This window comes from Tamandua tetradactyla, chromosome 7 (genome assembly GCF_023851605.1).
Source record: "Tamandua tetradactyla isolate mTamTet1 chromosome 7, mTamTet1.pri, whole genome shotgun sequence".
Classification (NCBI taxonomy): Eukaryota; Metazoa; Chordata; class Mammalia; order Pilosa; family Myrmecophagidae; genus Tamandua; species Tamandua tetradactyla.
In genome coordinates, this window is record NC_135333.1 from 9,440,507 (window position 1) to 9,461,999 (window position 21,493).

The following is a 21,493-nucleotide window of genomic DNA, read 5'->3' on the forward strand; positions in this document are numbered from 1 at the left end:
TGCTAAACATGTAACCTAAATATTATACATGAATATGTATAATATATATATATAAATATATGCATAGAATATGTGAAATAAACAATAAACGTAGTGTATTTGTTTGACCTAACCTGGTCAAGTTCTTTTTTTTTCTTTGCATGGGCAGGCACTGGGAATCGAACCTGGCTGCATGGCAGGGGAGAACTTTACCTGCTGAGCCACTGTGGCTGCCCCCCGTGCTGGTTTGAAAGGATGTATGTATCCTGGAAAAGCCATGTTTTAATTTAAATCCCATTTCATAAAGGCAGAATAATCCCTATTCAATACTGTATGTTTGATTCTATAACTAGATCATCTCCCCGGAGATGTAACCCAATCACGAGTGGTTGTTAAGCTGGATTGGGGGAAATGTGTCTCCACCCATTTGGGTGGGTCTTGATTAGTTTCTGAAGTCCTATAAAAGAGGGAACATTTTGGAGAATGAAGGAGATTCAGAGAGAGCAGAGGATGCTGCAGCACCATGAAGCAGTGAGTCCACTAGCCAGCGCTGTGAAGATGAAGAAGGAAAACACTTCCTGGGGAGCTTCATGAAACCAAAAGCTAGGAGAGGAAGCTAGCAGATGACACCGTGTTCGCCATGTGCCCTTCTAGCCAAGAGAGAAGCCCTGACCATGTTCACCATGTGCCTTCTCACTTGAGAGAGAAACCCTGAACTTCATCAGCCTTCTTGAATCAAGGTATCTTTCCCTGGATGCCTGTGATTGGACATTTCTATAGACTTGTTTAATTGGGACATTTTCTTGGCCTTAGAACTGTACACTAGCATCTGATTAAATTCCCCTTTTTAAAAGCTATTCGTTTCTGGTAAATTGCATTACGACAGCTAGCAAACTAGAACACCCCACCAAATTCATTTTAAAAGATATTTTTCCATTATTAGATCAAGATGAATTTTTGCATGTTCTTCAAGTCTTCCAGGTTTCTGAGCTTAGAAGCAATTGCTCAAATAAGAATACATAAGTACCAACTAGCAAGTATTGGTAGCCATAATATAAGTGAAAAGGAGTATTTCTCAATGTAAATGTAGTCTGCTAAGAAGTAACCATCATTATAAACATAGATGGTTCTCAACTTGACTGATCATCAGAATTCCCTGGGATGATTTGGGAAAATGCAGGCTACCATATCCCACCCATAGATTGTGGTTGATCTGGGGGTGTGACCCTATATTATGAATTTTACAAAGTATGTTGTGAATTTTCATGACTGCCTGATGAGTTTAGGAACAGATAGCTATAACCTTTGCATGATCACATAAAGAAACTTGCCTTTCACACACATCAAGTTTCAGATGATGATTTTTCTTTCCATGGCATAAACAAATGGGTCATTTTGGCAGTTTGCCCAGAATACAGTGCAAATCTGCTCTAAAGCAATATTCGCAGGCAACCTCTGCATTTTCAAAATGGCAAATTTTGCAGCCTCTTCCATAATGATCATGTTTCAATTAATTTGAGATCAAGTTTCAATCAAGTCTCTGAAGAATTTACAAGAAGTTTTTATAAACAAAGAGTATAGGAATGATACCTCAAAATTAAATGATATCAGTGGAAAATGAACTTTCCTCTTCCTCATCTCACACCAGTGAGAAAACTGAGCTCAGAGAGTTTAAATTATTTGTCAAGGGTCACAAGTGTTGTGCAGCTGGGATTGAAAACCAAATTGCTCTTACCCCAGGGCCGCACTGCCTTGCAAAATCTGTCACTACATGTAACTTCTCCTTAGCTTATAAAACTTTGCGCTGCAAAAAATTGTACAGACCCCATATTCATGTGCAATTATAGATTTTTTGGGTTTCCAGATAAATCAATTCATCCCATCACACTCATGTCAGCTCTCATTTATTGATGCCTATTTTGTTTCAAGTACTGAGTGCTAAATATATAAAGATGAGCCAGAGAAAAAGGAGAATTTTGGAGTGAGATCAGAAAGAATTATTTCCTTTCTTTCCCCTGGTTCAGATGGCATATCTTTTGCACATGACAGGTTTCCTGTAACCTGGTGTAGCACTTTGAAATTCCAGTAAAGCCAAAGTGACAGCCCTGTAACTCATCAGCTCCACTGAGAATGCTATGGTATGACAAACCTGTCTTAGCTGTCTGTATATAAATTAGGAATTCCTAAAGCTTTCAATATGAAAGATGCTATGTGCTGCTTTGTTTCAAACTGAAATTATTGAAATGCTAATGAGGGAGCATTCTTTTACCAAAGTAACTTTAAAAGACTTTTGGGGAAAGTAAACACATTTATTATACTTAAGATTTCATTGGGAAGGCTTCCCTTGTGAAAGGAGAATAGGCATTTTTATGAATTATTGTAGGATGTTTATATATGTATCTATGTATATTTATCAAATATAAACTATATATATATTTGAAAAGTCACTTTGTATCTTTGTATTTGGCAGATAAAATGATGATACTGCTCTTGTTTTATTGGAATCCATAAACACAAACTGATTTAAAATGGAATTTAAGTTTTGGGATGCTAGGAGATAAAGAGAATGAAACAATCTTTAAAATTAACAAAATAATTATTGCCTTCCTTCTTTAGTCTCAACCTCTCCCACGATAGAAAATGCTTACTCATTTGGGGAGAGAAAAACATCTAATCTTTCTAAGGACTGAGTAAAAATTGATACTAATGTTTTTACTTTTTTGTTTCTTCTGTTTTTTTTTTTTACTCTAGAATATGTTTTCTTTATTTTGTGAAGTGAGATGTGTGTGTGTGTGTGTGCGTGTGCGTGCATGCATGCGTGCCTAGCAGGGAGCAGATTCCAGAGAATCTCAGGTGGATTTTATTATAGTTTTTAATTACAGAGTGTTCACAGGGAACCAAGCAATTACCCAATTTTGCATGGAGCAGAGGCAACACAGTTGCCTTCCCTCTAACCTGTGTTCCTGACTGTAAATAGCATGAGTAAATAACCAGTTGGATAACCTGAAGACATAGGAATCATCTAAATTCTTCTTTTCCGATCATACTTCTTCCATACTCCTCGGTATATTCTTACTAATAATGATGTGTCCAACTATCAAAAACTTGCATTCCCATTGATACTTTGGGATGTGCAATCTGTACATCATTTTATCATATGTATCATATTTGTATCATAGTGCACATATTTTATATATCATAACAAAAAATTTTCTTTTCATTATTTGGATAACTTTCTTCTTGCTAATATATGGAACTGAAAGATAAGAAGAAAATAAATTGCATAATAAATAAATTATAATTTAAGATTTTCATTCTTTTAAAAGTATATATATCTACAGAGTTCTCAAAATAATGCCATTGTTTGTACACATGGATAAACAAAGACAACACTATTATGGAAAATTTTGATAATGATTGTTTCCGGGCAATGTGGAGAGAGAAAATGTGAAAAATAGTCCTAAGGAAAAATAAATAATATTAAAATAAATAATATGTAAAATATGTATACTAGCATAGATATATCATTCAAAAACCTACCTGGATTTGAGCCTGGTAATTCCTGGAAAAAAACTGAATACCACTACCAGAGAACTGAGCTCATCTTCCACCAAGATTTTGATGTGATTTACTTTCTTAAAACTTTCTTGCAACTATTGATTCAGTTGACAGACATGCTTTATCCACTCCACAATTGCATCAAGTCCCAAGTACTGTGAAGATAACCATAGTGGCAGGCCACAGAATTTGTCTGCTGGCTTATTTGATGTAAGACCTGCAGGTCAAGGCAAGCTCATCATGTTTGTAAAGCATAACTGCAGGAATGGTAGGCAATCCCAACCATGGGCCAGGAGTCAATGTCATGCTGTCACATTTGGTTTGCAGCCTGCGCTGATGAAAAGACATAATCTAGAGCCAATGTTGCCAGATTCACACCCTCCACTTAAAGCCACATGCCATACTTCTCACTTAGTTCTTTTAAAACGTCCAGTCTTATCTGTGTATCCTACCGCTGCACATCCAGCATTTGCAACAAACAGACAATTTCCCTCACTCTGTGTCATCTTTAATCTGTTTCTCCAAGAAGGCAACAGCCATTTGATGTTGAAATCCAAATGTAGCATTACAGGGCACATGACACAAGCAGGGAAAGGGCAAGTGAGCTGATTACAAAGATTTTGGCTCCGAACAGGTCTAACAGCAGCATGAAGATATATAACAGGGTTTTGTTATACAACACATTAAATCCATGCACTACAAAGTCTTCATAGCGAGAATGAGCGACAAGCCCACAGATCTTTGCAAGTCCTTCTCTTTCTTCTTCATGTAAATAAGTCCTTTTCATACCTGAAAATTCTTCATAGCCATAAAGTAGTATCTGAAAGCATCCTAGTTGTACGTTTTCTCAGTTTCTCTTTGTCCAGAGTTGAAATATAAGCTCCCAGGAAGCCATATGACCTTGTTCTCCAATATTCTGGATTCTATCAGATTGGCAAAGATCCTCAAGTCTGATAACACCCTTGCAGGCAAGGTGTGGAGAAAGTTACTCTCCTACATTGCTGGTGGGACTGTAAACCGCCACATTCTCCTTGAGAGACATTCAGCAACAGCAGGAGCTCTGGGCTTCCTCATCATCTCCGTGTATCAGATTCTGAACTAACTGCAGGATGCTCACCCTATCTTGTCCACTGCCGTGGAGTGACCCTGGAATGTCCCCTGATAAGCGCATCTTTTTATTTTCCTCTTCTGCTCTTCTCTGTCTTCTAGCATCTTCATCTCTTCAAGTTTTTTCTCCATTTCAGCTAATGTGGGGTCTGCTGTCCTCGATAGTCCATGCCTGACGTGGTTGGTGGGGCCCGATGGTGGCCCCGTGGTCCCCGGACCTGCCTCCGCCTCCTGCGCCCGCTGAGGTTTCCACGCTGGCGGTTGGGACTAGCCCCACGCTGCAGCCGGCGGGCTGAGAGAAGCCGCCTGGGGATGCTCTGGGTGCGGGACACGCTCGCAGCCGGGAGGCAGGGTGGAATTACTTTCTTCTTAAGTAAATTAAGTGTATATAAAGTAATGTTGATGATATTTTTATAAAGAAAATAACACTGATTACACATGAGATAACTTTTTGTGTGTTTATGCCATATGGTGGGAGTCATATTTCATTCATTTTGCATTTGAGTATCACGTTACTGCAGCACCACGTTTGTTTTTTGTGGCGGAGAGTGCAGAGGCGGGAATAGAACCTGGCTCTCTTCGCACAGTGGGCTGGAACTCGACCCCTGAACTACCGTTGTGTATCCTCTAAGATGACTTTTAATAACTGTTACTTAAGACACGATAATTTTTCAATATAAAATATTGTTGGAAATAGATATTATATTTAAAGCATTCATTATCATTATTATATATTGTCTGAGAAAGAAGGAAATTTTAAAATATTGATTTAGCTCTTTTAATTAAAAAAATTCTAATTCTCCATATTAGATTCTCCAGAATCTAATTAATCTAATCTAATTAACCAAAAGGATTGGTTAATATTTGACCTGCCCAAACTGCTGTCTTCTCTTTCATATAAACAGCTTCTGAGCGCATATTTAAATTGCCTTCTATTTTTCATTGAACGTAAATAAACAATATATGCAAAAACATTGTATTCCAACCATAAAAATGATAAAAATACAATTGAGGAAAGTTTGGAAAATGCAAATAAAATAAAGAAATACGATTTTTCCTGTATAGCAAAGAACCCAGTTATTTTGTGACCTAATAATATTTCGTGGCAAAATGATATTTTGTGGCATTTGGTCTATAGGTCTATATAGCCCAAGTTTCCACTGATCACTGACCGACCTTGCTTGGACTCTGCTGTGCTAGTTACAGTCTCTTTGATTATTTGGACCCCTGGCTTTGAGCTGCAATAAGGATGCCTTAAGATTTCTAATAAATTGAAGAAAGATGAAGGCAGCATACAAGTGAACAGGAAACACAAGGAAATATTATACCACCAAAAGATATAGATGATTGGAAATTTTGCCCAACTCATGGAAATCCATGGAGAAGTTATGGTTGAGAGAGTGTGGGCAACTGTTCTACTGGCTAGTAACCAGCTTTATGGGTGTTTGGGGGGCAGTTGAGTTGGGGCTGGCAGTGACAATGTAGAGCTTTCTGATTTCCAGACTTGCAGCCATTGTAGAATGACCTAGAAATCAGATTCCTACTGCTCTTATCTTCCACTGCTATTTATGTACCTGGATTAATACTTGTCTTAAATCTAATTTGTTATGTCCTTTCTGCACGTTGAGAGCAGTTTATGTTTCTTGTACTAAACTCCAGCTGACGTACCCACCTAATCATTTCTTATTAATCATCTATATCTTTCAGTGTCATAATATTTCCTTGTTTCCAGTTCACATTTTTTTTCTTTTTTCGCATGGGCAGGCACCAGGAATCAAACCTGGGTCTCCAGCGTGACAGGCGAGAACTCTGCCTGCTGAGCCACCGTGGCCCGCCCTCCAGTTCACTTTTATGTGCCACCACCCTTCTTCAATTTATTGAGAAGTGGGGATTCAAGAGATGTCTGCCTGTAGTGTATGTTTTCCTTTGAATATTAAACTATTATATTGTTTTCTGCGCAAAATCTGTCAACCTCTCCAGAATTGCTTTAGAGAATGGGTAGATGGTTCCTTAAAAAGGTAAAAAAAAAAAAGTAAACTCAATTTAGAGCATCATTAAGCATAAAACCATCATTTCACAACTGTTTTTGAATGATTTTGCTAGAAGCCCTAACCTAAATTATGGACTTTAATTAGTAAGATTGCATTAATATTTCATCAGTCATAGCAAATCTACCACACTAACTCAAGATGTTATCAGTAGGAGAAATTATTTGTGGGGAGATGAGGACAGTGGGAATTCTACTTTCTACACAAGTTTTCTGTTGACTTAAAAATGCTCTACAAATTAAAATCTATCAAAAGTTGATTGATGCAATTTTGTATAAGATTCTGTTACCTTTCTTTATTATCTATCTGTAAATATTTGTGGGGATGTTCAAGTTTTCATTTCTAATATGGGTAATCTTTTTTCTCTTTCTGTTTCTGGACTTTTTTCAGTGGAATGTTACCAATTTTATTAATCTTCTCAAAGAACCAAACTTTGACTTTGTGATTTTCTCTCCTCCATGTTTGTTTTTTATTCTATTGATTTCTTATTTTTATTATTCCCTTTCTTTTTCTTTCTCTAGATTTCAGTTTGCTATTCATTTTCTGGCTTCTTGGATTAGGAGCTTGATAATTGGTTTCAACCTTTCCTTTCTGATACATGGATCTTTAAAAAAAGTCCCTCTAAGCACAAATTTTGCTATGTTATATTTTCATTATTATTCAGTATAAAATATTTATGATTTCCATTTTGATATTTTCTTTGAAACAATTATGAAATAGAAATTTTGAGCTTAGTTCCAGTATTTTGAGATTTTTCTAGTTATTTCTCTGCCATTTATATCAGTTTAATTCCACTCTAATAAGATGATATATACTCTATGATTTTATTCATTAGCTATATATTCATGACTCAGTATCATTTCCATTTAGGTAAATAACTCATTTGAATTTGAAGAATATGCATTATATAAATGTAAGGCATAGTATTTTGTATAAACCAGTTAGTTTAAATTGGTCATTCATAGTATTTGAATCATCTATAATCCTATCCCCCTTACTAATGTTTGTCTTATCAATTACTGAAGGTTTAAATATCTACATATGATTTTTTATCTGTTTCTCTTTAATTTTCACATTTCTTTGCATAATTTGAGGCTATGTTATAAAATAAATTTTAAAAATTATATTTTCTTATTGAGTTGCCCATTTGCCATTATGAAATATTTCAACTTATACCACATAATACCTATTTTAAGAGTACTCCTGATATTAGCATAGCTATACAAGCTTTCGGTGTGTTTGTTTATTTTTGGTGTACTCTTCTCTCCCCTTTTATCTTCAGCCTCTGTGAGTTTTTATATTTAATTCAGGCTCAAAATCTTAGCCTTTAAATGAAGTATCATAGCATTTATCTTTACCCTTATTGTGGATATAGCTATCTTTGTATCACTTTCATTCTATTTGTTTTCTATTTTCTGCATTTCAATTTCTTCCTATATTCCCAATGTATATTTTCAAATATTTATATTATTTATTTTCCTTCTTTAAGGTTGTTACTTGTAACATCTTGTATTGTTCTGTTCATGTCTTTTACCCATTTTCTAATTGGATTTTACAGTATGTGTGTGTTTTTTGACTGTTGAGGCTTGAGAGTTCTTTTTAAATTCTAGATACTAGTCCTTTCTTGGTTATATGGTTTGCAAATATTTTTCCTATTCTGCAGCCTATCTTTTAATCCTCCTTGCATGGACATTTACAAATCAAAATATTTTAATTTTGATGAAGTTCAATTTATCAACTTTTCCTTTTATGGATGGTGCTTTCAGTGTCAATTATAAGAGCTCATTGCTTAGCTCTAGATCTCCTTTTATGTTTTACATTTAAGTCTGTAATCCAATTTGGGTTAATTTCTGTATCAGGTATGAGGATTAGGGAAAGTTCAAAATGCCTTTAATTAGTACTTAGGTTAAATAATGAATATTTTACTAAGTGCATAATGACCTAATAGTGTTTGACTTTAGCACTTTGAAGATTTTTTTCATCATTTTCTTTAATCTGTTCTTTGATCCCTAGAAGCTCTTAGAATTATCTTGTATTCATAATAACCTTAAATACTTTAAAATTCATCTAGTTATATATTTCTTTAAAGAATTTTTCTTGCTAAGTCCAAGGTAAAGAATCAATATAAGGACTCATTTCTTCTAGAATACCTGATAGAAATTTGATTATAATTTGGAGTCTAGCCTCCAATTTTTAAAGTTTCTTTTTTGCTATTCATACTTATATCTCATTATTTTTTTATTTTTATTTTTTTTGGCTTTCCAAAAGGGGAATTTAATAAGTTGCTCATTTACAGTTCTAAGGCTGAGAAAATGTCCCAATTAAAACAAGTCTATAGAAATGTCTAATCAAAGGCATCCAGGGAAAGATACCTTGGTTCAAGAAGGCCGATAAAGTTCAGGGTTTCTCTCTCAAGTGAGAAGGCACATGGCGAACACAGTCAGGGCTTCTCTCTCGGCTGGACAGGCACATGGCGAATACGGTGTCATCTGCTAGCTTGGTCTCCTGGCTTCCTGTTTCATGAAGCTCCCCGGGAGGCGTTTTCCTTCTTCATCTCCAAAGGTCACTGGCTGGTGGACTCTCTGCTTCTTGGTGCTGCAGCATTCTCTGCTCTCTCTCTGAGTCTCTCTGAATCTCCAAAATGTTTCCTCTTTTATAGGACTTCAGAAACTAATCAAGACCCACTCAAATGGGTGGAGACATGTCATCCCCTAATCCAGTTTAACAACCATTCTTAACTAAATCACATCAACCAGGGAGATGATCTCATTACAGTTTCAAATATACAGTACTGAATAGGGATTACTCTACCTTTAAGAAATGAGATTTATATTAAAACATGGCTTTTCTTAGGGGGCATACTTCCTTTCAAACCAGCACATTCCACCCTCTGGCCCCTAAAAAAGACATGTTTTCAACATATACAAAATACATTAATTTCATAACAACATCAGAAATCCTTAAACCTATCAGTAGCAATACGATGAAGTACAAAATTAGAGACAGTATAAAATCTCATCAAGTCAGTTACAGACATGATCTGTCCTAAGGCAAAATTTTCTCCATTTGCTTTGGACCTTTGAAAACTCATAGCAAGTTATTTGCTGCCAACATATAAAGGAGGAACATTCACAGGATACATAGACACATTTCCATAGGGAGGAAGGAACACAGGGGTCACCGGACCCATACAGTTTCGAAAACCCGCAGGGCAAAGTCCATTAGATTTCAAAGTCTGAGACTCATTTATCCTCAAGGCTTTAGAAAGTGGCAGTCCCACCCTTTCCAAATGCCTATGCCTGCCTCTCTCTGAATGCAACCTTGGGGGATATTGGGGAGACCACCTTTCTCTCGGCTCCACCCTCTCCAAGCATTGGGGCCGCATCTGGGCTCTCTGCCATCTCTGGGGCACACGCTCAGCCCCTCCATGTGGTGGCAGCCAGGCTCTCCCCCAACCCCAAGAAACGTGCTTCACCCTCTCCAAGGCCTGAGGCAGCCATGACTCTTCCACTGCAATGAGGTGGAAGGCCCATTCTCTGCCTTTGGGGCAAACTCACCCTCTCCACGGGCTTGGGTGGGTCCACTCTCCTGGTCCGAGGCTTCCTGACTTCAGACCTCAGCCTCCACGGTTTTGCCTCTGAAGTTATTTTTCCTCCAATGTGTCCCTTCTCTGAACCCCTCAGTCCAGACTGGCAGCGGCTCTGTTTATACAGGTCCCACAGCACTCTCGTTGGCTTTCTATGCAGTAGTGTTGAATCATGCCCATCAGACATAAGGAGTTTCCACAAATCTTTCCTGGATAACGCCATGTCCGATCCTGACTTTCTCTGAAATGGCTGACTGTTTCCACATTTGGTTAAATCCACACTATACTCTGTAGTCTCCCTTTCTGTAGGCCCAGAATTTTACGGGACCTCAATTTCTGGTTTCTTTTTACTCAAGAGTTCAGTTTTCAGCTTATCTCTTTCCTGTCGCATTTCACTATAAGCTGCAAGGAGAAACCAGGCTGCACTTTCGACATTTAATTTGGAGATCTCTTCTGCTAAATATCCAAGTTCATGGCTTTTAAAATCTGCCTTCCAACCAATACCAGTAGTCAACTTTGCCAGATTATCTGCCATTTTAAAACAAGGATCACCTTCCTTCCAGTTTTCAATAACACGTGCCTCATTTCTTTCTAAGGCCTCATCAGAGGTATCTTTAGAGTCCACATTTCTACCAACAGTCTCTCCAAAGCATTCTAGGCCTTCTCTATCAAGCTTCTCACAACTTTTCCAAAATATTCCCTTTATCCATTTAAAAAGCTGTTCCAACATGTTTGGTATTTGCAAACTGCAGCAGCAGCACCCCACTCTCCGGTACCAAAATCTGTTCTAGTTTGTTAGCTGCCAGAATGCAATATACCAGAAATGGAATGGCTTTTCAAAAGGGGAATTTAATAAGTTGCTCGTTTACAGTTCTAAGGCTGAGAAAATGTCCTCATTACAACAAGTCTATAGTAATGTCCAATCAAAGGCATCCAGGGAAAGATACCTTGGTTCAAGAAGGCCGATGAAGTTCAGGGTTTCTCTCTCAAGTGAGAAGGCGCATGGCAAACACAGTCAGGGCTTCTCTCTCGGCTGGACAGGCACATGGTGAACATGGTGTCATCTGCTAGCTTGGTCTCCTGGCTTCCTGTTTCATGAAGCTCCCCGGGAGGCGTTTTCCTTCTTCATCTCCAAAGGTCACTGGCTGGTGGACTCTCTGCTTCATGGTGCTGCAGCATTCTCTGCTCTCTCTCTGAGTCTCTATATCTCATTATTTTTGCATTGCAGATTTGTATTTTGTTTTGTCCATTTGGCACATCTGCCCATGTATTGGCCTTTTAATTTCAAAGATCAGAATTCTTGGTCATTCTTTTTAATGGATCCAACACAGATTCTAAAGTTCTGTGCTCCTTCCCTTTTTGTTTCTTAGGATATAGTGCATTCTACTTGTTAACTGAAGTTCCTTTCTAAGTGTAGCCTCTAAACAATAATTCGGTGATTTTTGATTATGTGATCACTCTTCTTAGAAAGTCATTTGGGCAACTGTGCAGCAATTTAGGGAAGGTACCATATGTGTTTCTGATATTTGTATTCCATCCTATTTTTAATGAAAATAAGGATATACCTGAGAGTATGCACTTTAACAGCTGGTAGAGTACCCTGGTTCCTAGACCTCTGTGAACATTTATTCCTGTGTGTCACTAGGCATAAGGAGCTCCACTGCCTCTCTCTGACTCAAGCTCCAACACTCAACTGTTTCTACCTGGGCATAGTCACTTCTGCCAGGATACCTTGGCCCCAAGGACCAGGTCCGAATTATATGGATACAATGACTATTTTTTTGACTTCTTCTGTAACATCTCAGCTAATCACTTGCCCTTTGCTTCAGGCCTGCACACCTGCCTTTACTTTCTCTACTGCTTCTGGGAACATATGCACAAAACACTCGGTGCCACTCCCATGGGGAAATTAGATTGTGGTTTCATTCCTTGAGATATCTTCTGATCTCCATCTTTTAGGGATATCTCAAAATTTTTGATTTCTGAGATTTTCTTTCTTATTCCCTGGCTTGTTTAGAAGTTTGTATGTGTGTTGTGTGCATGCATGTTAACATCTAATGTGTTACTATACCAGGGTTGGGGTCGGGATAGGCAGTTACATAAGCTAAGTATACTAATTTAGCTTACAGAGTGTACATGAACGTAGGAAATACTCTCAACTACAAAACATAATTGGAATTATTTGCATGGAGAAAACAACTTGAAAATGCTCTACCATGCATATTATAGATATAGTCCTAGAAGGGGTCAGGTTGACATTTTTCTGAGTTTGTGGTTGCCTGGCTAACTGATTTTTATTACAAGTATGAATCTTGCACAGCCCTGAGGAATGAATAGTTAAAAATCCCCTCATACTAAGTGACTTAAGGTTCTTAGCATACAAACCATTTTTCCAAACAAAATATTACATAAGCTCAATATCTGAAGCCCAAGTACAGAATACTCTGGTGGAAGCCAGAAAAGGGGCTAGATGGATTTGTTATGTGACATCAGTCCCTGAAGCTTCACTGAGGAGCCATGGGGCATAGGAGGCACAATCTGAAATCTTTGCCTCAGACCATCCAAAAATATTTCAGTGAGAGTTATACAAAACAACAACAAAGAGTTCAAAAATGAGCCAGAAATATTTAGGCTCTAGAATTCTTCTACTGAATACTGAAATAATACTTTACATTTTTATGGCTTTGACTTTCTATGAAATCCAGGGTTCCATAAAGAATTCCAGTTTAATTGCTTCCTTTTATTCACTTTGAACTTCTTTGCAGGTGTTTTTGCCTTTACTAATAAGACCCCAAGAGACAATACTGCCCAAGGTAACATATGGAATGTTAGCTCAAAAATAGTAGTTCTGTATTCTTACCATAACATGTGACTATTTCTTGAGCAGCCAAATATGGGAGGAAGCTTTCTCGGCATTTTAAATGTTCTTGATAAACATCTACAGATAAAGGATATTGAGGTACATTAAACTAAGTTGACATAGTGGTGAGTTTGAAGTTTGAATCCTATTTATGGAGCTGAAAATCAATATTTATCAAAAGTCTGATAAATTGCTTTAGAAAGTATTAAATAATTTTCAGGCAAAGTGTATTTTGGAGAGGAACTCAAATACCGGTGTCAACATGCTAATTAGTATTATGGTCACTAAAGAATAGTAAGTAGCATCTCCTATTACAGAATATTTAATTATTTTTGCCATATCTGAACAAATAATATAATTCCGCCCTTGTTGCTTATTGTCTCTTGTAACATAGAAAGGACTTTAACATCATTTGTGAATCAATTGATGTGATAAGGCCATCATTAGCTTAAGTTATAAACTCTTTACGACCTTGGAAATCTTTCAATTACAAGCATGATGAAAATATTTATATGTAAACAATAATTTAGAGCAGGGATTATAACACTGTTTCTATGAAGGGCCAGATAGCCAATATTTTAAGCTTTGCAAGCTCTATGGTCTCTGTTGCAATTACTATTTATATATTTTCTATAGCTCTTCCATTGGAGGAACTATAGACAATATGTAAATAGATGACCTGGTTGTATACCACTAAAATTTTTTTAGGAAATGATCAGTGGAGTGGATTTAGCATTATGTCCTGTGTTTTCTTGCCCCTGACATTAAGTATGCATGCATTCATTCAAAAAACATTTACTGAGCACCTAGTATGTGCCAGAAAAGATATTAGAGCCTAAGGAGATGAAAATATGTGAAACATTTCCAGATTTAAATAGAATACATTTTGGCATGAAATACAAAGGAAAGTTAAATAATAGATAAATGAAAAAGTGAAAAAATCCAGGATACAGGCTTACACAGGGTGTCAGGGGAGCAGAGTTCATCTAAATACCTCATATGTGATGAAGTCAACATAAGTCATCAGCAGAAGGAAGAAAACATTTTCAAGCTGTATGCTAACGTTAATTGGTAGAGCTACTTTCTGAATAGTTGCACTAGGCTTATAAACCCAGTTCACAGTATGGAGTTTCATCAGGCAGTTTAACTACAACATCAATTTATATGTCAGGTCTTGTCAGCAAATGCAACCTCTTAAGTAATATTTCTAGGGACGCATAATGAACTACATTTAAATGCAATTTTCCCTTCAATTAAAACCCCTAAACATTCAATAGTTTGTTATTCGTTAACTGCAGCAATATTGTTTTTTGCTTTGAAATTAACATTTTATGTTTCTTATTTTTTTGTGTGTAAGATAATCTTCTCTGTTCATTTGTTTCAGTTTCCTTGGGCTACTCAAGCAAATACCATGAAATAGATCAGGTTAAATAATGGGAGTTTATTAGCTCATGGTTTTGAAGCTAAAAGAAAGTGCAAATGAAGGCATCATCAAGGTGATGCTTTCTTCCCAGCCATCCCTGGTTTGTCACGTGGAAAGACACCTGGAGGCATCTCTTGGCCCTTCCCAGTTCTTCCAGGTTCTGTTCAGCTTCTGGATGCTCCCTCTGTGGCTTTCTCTCTATGTCTGAACTTCATTCCGCTTAAAAAAGTCTACAATAATAGGATTAAGACCCATCCTGATTGAAGTCGGCCATACTTTAACTGAAGTAGCCTCATCAAAAAGTCCTACTTACAAGTGGGTTCACACCCACAGGAATGGACTAAGTTTGAGAACATGCTTTCTGTGGTACCCACAGCTTCGAAGAGCCACAGCCTTGTATATATTTCTCTTATGGTTGCTACCACATTAACCATAATTTATTAATATATGTATTTATCTTGCCTTCAACTTGAATATTTTCTTTCCAAAGATTATTTTTCTTTTTCTTGGATTATGCCCTATGAGTTCCAAATAACAGAGAAAAAATATCTCAAACTTGTATAAAGCAAATGGAAAATGTTCTGGAATGATAAAATGCACACCCTGATAAATAAAGGTTATAAATGCATTGGGGCATCAATAGGCACTGGAACTGCGACTGGACTCCACTGAACTCTGGAGCCCATATATCTGCTCCCCTATGCTTTACTGTCATACTTTTCTGCAGATTGACTTATTAGATTCCCTCCATTCATTGGTGAGAGAACATACTTGTCCTGTTCACATTTGAACATATATTAAATAAACTAACACTGTCCCAATCTTGAGGCTGGGGCTTTGTTTCCAGGTGAAGTTTGGAGTCCAGACCTGCCCTGCCATATTTGCCCAGAGTAACAGAGTTAGATCTGGTTCAAATATCAGTATTCACCCAAGTTCTGTTGATGTGGGAGATCAAATTTAGGAGATGGTCTTAGACCAGGTAAAGAGCCTGAAATATGAATTATCTAGTTATCTTAAGGGCAGAGAGCAATTACTTTGTCTATTTTTTTAACTTCCATGGCTTAGTACAATGTCTGAATACTGTAATTCAGATTAGAAATGACCATGTGAGCTAAGGCAGTGGGAGTAAGGATGAAAAGTAGGGGATTGAGTAATAAATATTCAGAAGGCAGAAAACAGAGCTTGATGATTAATTGGATGTGAGCAATGAAGAAGATGGATGAGATGAGGAAATGCTTTAATTTTGTAGATTCAACAAATATAGAATCCCTTTAAGGACATAAGATTGCATTAATTGTTCATTAGCTTGAAGGATTTTAAATTTTGTTAAATCTTTCCCTACTGAGTAAGATAAATGAGTGTGAAAATGTAGTGAAACATGTGTTCATCTCTGCAGGGAATTGAGTGATTGGAATGGGATTAGATGCATTCTCCACTTCCATCCATATCCTACCCTCACTCCCAACTGTGCTCAGTGAAGGAAGCCTCTCTGGCTAGATGCTTGTATCATTAGAAAAAGTACATGGAAGAATATATGCTGCCAAAATTGAGCAAACTAGAGGGCATAACTACTCATCCAACTGTCTACCATACACTGACATGCAGGGTAGGACTTGAAATACCTTGATTGAGCTGATAAAATCTGAACTTCTCCAGATTTGGAGGCCAAATGATCACCCACCACCTTTGCATTAATACTACCTACTGAGGTGCCTGAGTGGGAAAATTTAGCCATGGGTTTATACTCCAGATTTTTTATTGAAGCCATCATTTGCACAGGATTCCTTACTGAGAAATCAATTGAAACTGTTTCTGAAAACAGTTTAAAAATCTGTATAAGAAAAAAAGGGCAATCTCTCTTAGTTGTAAAATTTGGAGTGTGCATGTGTGTGTGTGTGTGTGTGTGTGTGTGTGTGTGTGTGACAACTTCAGGGTATATGTAACAGTGATCCTTTTCTCCCAACTCAGATGACTAGTTAGGAAGTAAGACCTCATACCAGGGCTCAGATTAGCTCAGTAGTGACCATGTCTGGACAAAGTCTTATTTCTCAGTAACCTCGCTGGAGCTTCCCAGTCACTGACCATGGGCATGACCCATTGGCCAGGTCATGGTGCCCTGAGAAAGTCACAGAGCTAAGGCCCTCATGAGCCTCAGAAAACAGAGGCTTCTCAACAGCTGACCACCAGGCAGGCAGGTTTAGTCAAAAATAAACTCCATATTTCATTCCTTGCAAGGTCTTAGTTTAAGGTAATTCTCCTGCAGCCTATTTGGACCTCTTCTCAACAAGAAAGCATCTATACCTGGGTAACAAGTAAATGATATACTTTTGCTTTTGAAGAGCCACGTTAAACAACTTTAGACCTATTGCTTGGGAAAGCTATACACAAGCCTATGTCATAAATCCCTGACAAAAACTTCTATATAATACCAAATTGTGTAAAAATTCTTTCCTAGCATACTTGCTATGCCAGATGGAGTTATGTTCCTTGGTGGGAAGGGGGAGTACATGTTTTTAACCTTAACTCATATTCCTGTGGTGTGAACCCACTGTAAATAGATATCTTGAAATTGTTATTTCAGTTAAGGTGTGGCCAACTGAATCAGGAGTAGCCTTATTGTGATAACTAGAGTCTTAATAAAGGAAATGCCATGGGGAGAAGTTGAAAGCAGTAAGTTAATGGAAGCTGGAAGAGAAAGGAGAGGACATTGTCGTGTGCCAGAAGGGCCAAGGAACCCAAGAATTGGCAGACAGAATGCTACCAACCCTAGGAAGAAGCAAGACTTCTAGCCTCCCAAACTCTGAGCCAGTAGTTCCTATTGTTTAAGTCAACCCATTGTGTGACATTTGTCATAGAGCATGGAAACTAAGTCACTAGCTTGTTACTTATGAATTTGTACATGCATTCAAAATACATAAAATGTGGACAGATTATGGAAGTGGCTTAAAGCAAAAGGCAAGTTAAATTATTTTGTTTTAACTCCTAGGAAAACATGGCATCAAACCTTTCAAACATGAATTATACCACGAATACACATACCTTCATATAGATTTTTTATAGTACAATGTGATGTTGAAAAAACAAGATGCAAAATGTCTTTTTACTTTTAAATAAATCTGGAACATGGATAAATATTCAGCAATATTATATACATTTATTTACCCTTTACTGAAAATTTATTATTTCATTGCAATAGGATGTTAATCTTTTTTCTAGTAAGTCTATTTTTGTAGCAACAGCTCCTAGAGACTGATCCAATTTATTTTAATTTTTCAATTACCTGATAATAGCAAGCTTTGTGGGAATAATAGTAATTATATTCTCTAAATGGGCCTATTCTATATTCAAATTAAAACAAAACGTGATGTTCCAGTGAGGAAAACAACTTACTGGGGAAAAAAAACAAAACTGTTTTGCATTTCAGTACCTCAATAACTGATTCACATTACATTCAAATATACAAAAGTGATGTAGTGCTATTTAAAATTTTTTTTCCTTGATAATTTATACTTTTATTAGGAGGTAAATATGTAATTATAATAATGATGTACTAATTTATGCTACTTTGAACATAGCGAAATTGGGCCATAGTAAAATTAGTGAATTGGGAAAAAAACAGTTGAATTGGGGAATGATTTTGCATAATTGAGCCTGTGTTGCTTTCAAAAATAATAATTATTGAGAAGCAAAAGTGTCCAATTTCATGACTAGATAAGGCAGGTCAAGTCACATCTTAGCAAAAAGATCGTGACACTCGCCCATGGTATTTGACCCTGTAGTTGGATTTTAGGACAATGATTTGTGTACTTATATAAATTTATCTACAGTAGGGAAATAATAAAGTGGTAAGCTGTATTTTTATTTGTAAATGTTTCCTGAAATGTGTGAGAATCTTGAGTAAATATGAGGGAATCTGTGGTCTCTTAGAAAGAGCATGAGTGCGGGTCACACAGAGCTCAAGCAAGTACCAGCCCTACAGCTTGCAATCTGGATGAGCTCTGGTGATTACACACAGTCATTTTATCTGAAAAATCGATCTAGTTATTTTGAAAGCATTAGGTTGTATGAGGATTAAAGGAGATGCATTTTGCTGTGTGCTCATTTGGATGGTGAGGTCCATGGTAGAGAGGGAAACTCTATAGCTAGAGTCAATCTCAATTTATAACCCAAATCATCTGTGAGGTGCAAGTCTCAGACCTAAGGATCCCGAGACTATAATAATAATTTAAATTAAGAAAAAGAAACGACAGAGTATCAATCATATGGTAATTTAGTACCATATAGTGCTAAAATCAACATGGGAACTTAGAAGAGGGAGAGAAAGAGGTTACAGATATAAGGAAAAGCCAAATTCAGGGATTTTTTTTTTTTTAACGTTATTCCTGGTTAACCAGCCTGAAAATGGACTCCCGCTGTTTTGTTTGTTTTCTTTTCTCATAATAGGCTCATTTAGGAGAGGTTTTTGTTGAAGAGACATTAAGATACACTCTACTTCATTTCTCAGAAACAGTTCTAGTTTCTCCCAATTTCACCTTCCTCATCTATAAAATGGGGATTATAAGATTGCTATCCTCAGGTAACAATGTAGATGAAATTTATGGACATTATGCTGAGTGAAATTAGCCAAAAACAAAAGGACTTGTATGGTCTTGCTAATATGAACTAACATTAATGAGTAAGCTTTGAGAGTTAAAGTTAGGAACACAGGTTATCAGGAGGTAAGGAAAGATGGAGGATAAACACTGGGACGATATAATTTAGGAATACCTAGAGTGGACAATGAGGGTGATTAAATGTACAAATATAAAATCATTTTTGCATGATGGAGAACAAATGAATGTTAACAGTGCAAGGTGTTGAAAATGGATGGTATACAGAAAAAAGCACAATCAATGCAAGCTAGGGTCTGCAGTCAACAATAACACTGTAATATCCTCCCACTGAATGTAACAAAGGCATTATGCCAAAACCAAATGTCTGCAGGTGAGGGGACATGGGGGAGGAGTGCGGGTTCTTTGCAGAAGAAAAGGAAATGTCTTCATATAGCTTAAGGTGGCAAAGGCATTTCTATACACTTAGGTTGGATTGCATAATGTGTGAGTAAAACTGTTTTAAAATGAACAGAGAGAAACAAGTGCTGGAGAAAATGTGGAGAAAGAGACGTACCTATTCACTGTCGGTAGGGAAACTGAGAGGTGCAGCCCCTTGGAGGGCAATATGGAGTTCCACAGGAGACTAGGGGTGGGGTTGCCATAGGATCCTGAAAACCTCGTTGCTCGGTATATACCTAGAGGAACTGAGTATGGGGACAGGAATGGACATTTGGACACTGGGGTTGATGGTGGCAGTGTCCCTGTTCATGATCCACCATGAATGGAGGTGGCCTAAGGGTACACTGACTGAGGCATGAAAGGGGGAACTATGGTGTATACACATAATGGACTACTGAGCCACTGCAAGAAGAAATGAAGTTGTGAGGCATGCAACTTAAGGACAGTATGTTGAATGAAATGGCAGAGGCAGAAAGTCAAATATTGTCATACCTCACTCATATCATCTAACTGTAATATACAAACTCAGAAAATTGAAGTAGAGAGCATGGGTTATCAAGTTGGGGCCTATTGTAAGGGATACTAGACGGTAAGCTTTTACAGTAGTCATATATATTCAGGAGTTGTAACTCTGTGCTGGTTTGAAAGGATGTATGTCCCCTAGAAAAGCCATGCTTTCATCTAAATTCCATTTCGTAAAGGCAGAATAATCCCTATTCAATACTGCATGTAACTAGATCATCTCCCTGGAGATGTAACCTAATCAAGAGTGGTTGTTAAGCTGGGTTAGGGGAGATGTGTCTCCACCCATTTGGGTGGGTCTTGATTAGTTTGTGAAGTCCTATAAAAAAGGAAACATTTTGGAGAATGAGAGATTCGGAGAGAGCAGAGAATGCTGCAACACCACAAAGCAGAGTCCACCAGCCAGCGACCTTTGGAGATAAAGAAAGAAAATGCCTCCCGGGGAGCTTTATGAAACAGGAAGCCAGGTGAGAAAGCTAGCAGATGACACTGTGTTCGCCATGTGCCCTTCCAGCCAAGAGAGAATCCCTGACCGTGTTCGCCGTGTACCTTCTCGCTTGAGAGAGAAACCCTGAACTTCATCAGCCTTCTTGAATCAAGGTATCTTTCCCTGGATGCCTGTGATTGGACATTTCTATAGACTTGTTTAATTGGGACATTTTCTCAGCCTTAGAACTGTACACTAGCAACTTATTAAATTCCCCTTTTTAAAAGCCATTCATTTCTGGTATATTGCATTCCAGCAGCTAGCAAACTAGAACAAACTGCTATTTCTAAATTCTGAGATACTGAGCTATTTGAGTATAACCCGGTTGTTCCCTGAATCTTTGGGTATGTACATGACACCTGAGACTCAGAGTCAGAGCACTGAAACTATGAAAGTCAGCATTACCCCATACAAAAACTGTTAAGAAAAAAAATAGAAAAAATGATCAAACTTCATTTAGAGGTATGAATGAAGCTGATTTGGATAGGACTAAGGTAAATCAGTATACAGAGTAAAGGATGATATGGTCCATATTTTACAACTTCAACTTCTGCATGAGATCACTCTAAGGGATGTTTATTTGGTGCAAAATTCGTATTTTGGTTAGTGCATTATTTAATTTAACTTGTATGATCAATTCATTTAAACACCATAATTACATGGGATCTTCAATAGGGTATGAGATCCTGTTGGTTTGTACAAGTTACCGTGATGTCCTGATATATCCCAAAGTAATTTGGAAAGAGAATAAAAATGTATTTGCAAAGTTCCTTGAGGGACTAGGGAGAAAGGAGGAAATATTCAGCTTCCCCATCTGGGGAATTCCTGATATTCTTGCAAGCAGTGGGGAAAACCAATTCAATAGGCTGAGC

The 21,493-nt window shown here is 37.3% G+C and overlaps 1 pseudogene; it reads right to left on the bottom strand.

The window, feature by feature from the left end:
- Window positions 1-1,511: 1,511 nt before the first annotated feature.
- Window positions 1,512-21,493, bottom strand: part of LOC143690365 (pyridoxal-dependent decarboxylase domain-containing protein 1-like) — a 70,014-nt pseudogene continuing 50,032 nt past the window's right edge.